Source organism: Mastomys coucha, unplaced genomic scaffold, assembly GCF_008632895.1.
Source record: "Mastomys coucha isolate ucsf_1 unplaced genomic scaffold, UCSF_Mcou_1 pScaffold4, whole genome shotgun sequence".
NCBI lineage: Eukaryota > Metazoa > Chordata > Mammalia > Rodentia > Muridae > Mastomys > Mastomys coucha.
The window spans coordinates 42,719,835-42,721,558 of NW_022196910.1; the positions used below are offsets into that span (position 1 = coordinate 42,719,835).

General features: G+C 45.5%; 1 long non-coding RNA gene across 1 annotated transcript in view; it reads right to left on the minus strand.

Annotated features, from left to right (window-relative positions):
* Positions 1-653: 653 nt before the first annotated feature.
* LOC116076134 overlaps positions 654-1,724 on the minus strand; it is a 2,235-nt gene continuing 1,164 nt past the window's right edge. Inside the window, exon 2 of the long non-coding RNA XR_004112834.1 lies at positions 654-932. This is a non-coding gene — a long non-coding RNA (uncharacterized LOC116076134). The remainder of the gene's footprint in view (positions 933-1,724) is intronic.

The window sequence follows — 1,724 nt, forward strand, 5'->3', positions numbered from 1 at the left end:
TCTGCTGGCTACACTTAGATTAGCATTCTGTGTGCTGGCCAGGTTCCCAGGTCATCATCAGGAGGTGACTAGACCTTCAGCTGGCCTTGTCTCCCATGTGTGCCAAGAGTGGGAAACAGCCACAGCACTGAGAGATCCAGCTAGAGGAACTAAGTCTTTGTACTAAAGTCTTTGTACTTTCCAGTGTATTGATCGCTCTGCTACAGAGATATAGCTGTAGTTATCAGGTACATCTGTAGAGCTTCATTCAGTTTCTAGGGTTCTATAGCAGTAAAGAATTTGATCAACCTGCTGTCCTCAGGCAGGTGGATGTCTATGAGTTTGGAGACCAGCCTCTGCCTCCCACATGCTAGGATTGAAGGTGTGTGCCACCCTGTCCAGCTTGGAGAAAACTTGTTATCTATCCCTGTTTCTGCTTTAGGTTCTGTTGAGTTAAAGGACTTGAGTGCATAGCCACCAGCATCCTACTCAGCTCAAGAACTCTGTGGACCTCAGACACAGAATGCCTGGAACTGAAGCTGTGCCTCGCTCAGCTCAGTCCAGCCAGAGCTCAAAAGGTCTTGGGAGTTTTCATACTCTCTCACCCAACTTTTTTGCTGCTTTGGAAACGCCTTTTGGAGACTTGAGAAACAATAGAAGTATGGAGTCTGCACAATGTTTACAACCTAGTTCTTTATTCAATCAAGAGCAGCAAAGTCAACACCACCAGATCTCCACCTGAGCCCAGAAACATGAGTATGCATGGCTAAGAACAGAGGAGACATCCAATCAGCTGCAGAACCTTGAACTATAAAAACGCCTATGGAGATGTTGTAGTGCAGTATCTGTAGCTCCAACATCCGGGCAGCAGAGCCGGAAGGATCGCTGCAGGGTCAAAATCAGTCTGGTCTACATAGAATGTGCCAAATAAGTCAGAGCTACACAGGGAGACACTGTTTCAGACAAAATGCAAACAAAGTAAGAACTTCCAAGTAAGTCAAGCACACAATAATGACAAAAACAAAGCCTGTCATTTAAAGCCACTGGGCTCTCTAGTTGTTTGCTCTGGGGCTTTGGTCTGGCAAATATACAATTGATGAGTAGGGTCATCTTTAGGAACATTTCTGCATACCTTGTATTTACTGTTACTCTTTAAAAATCATTTATTAAGTGTTCAGCCCCAAGCACATACAAATGTAAATACAATACTCATGGGTGACATTCTCATAAGAAGAATATAAAAGAAATTGACAGTAACTATTTTATTTGTGGACTTTGGAGAATTCAACCAGGAGTGTCACTTTCTTTTGCCTGTCCAGTCACTTGCTGGACATCACCTGCTCCTGAGATCGTGCTTAGGACAGGAGTGGTCATTTCTGCCTTTCTCTGTTACATGAGCTGTTCTTACATGTTTCCTGTAGATAGAGCAGCACCAACTCCCCCGACTGCCAATTAGAAGAAATTTTGCAAATGTCCTCCACATCTGTTCTTTTTTAAACATTTAATTAATTAATTAACATCCCAAATGCTGCCTTCTCCCAGTCCCCACTCACAGTTCCTCCTCTCATCCCCCTCGCCTTCGCCTCTGAGAGGGCAACCCCTCAGGCCTCCCTGTATCCCTCAACCCTGGTGCATCAAGTCTCTGCAGGATTAGGTGCATCATCTCCTACTGAGACCAGACAAGGCAGCACTCTGCTACAGATGTGCGGGGAGGGGAGGGGGGCTAAGGTGGGGCTGAGGTAGGG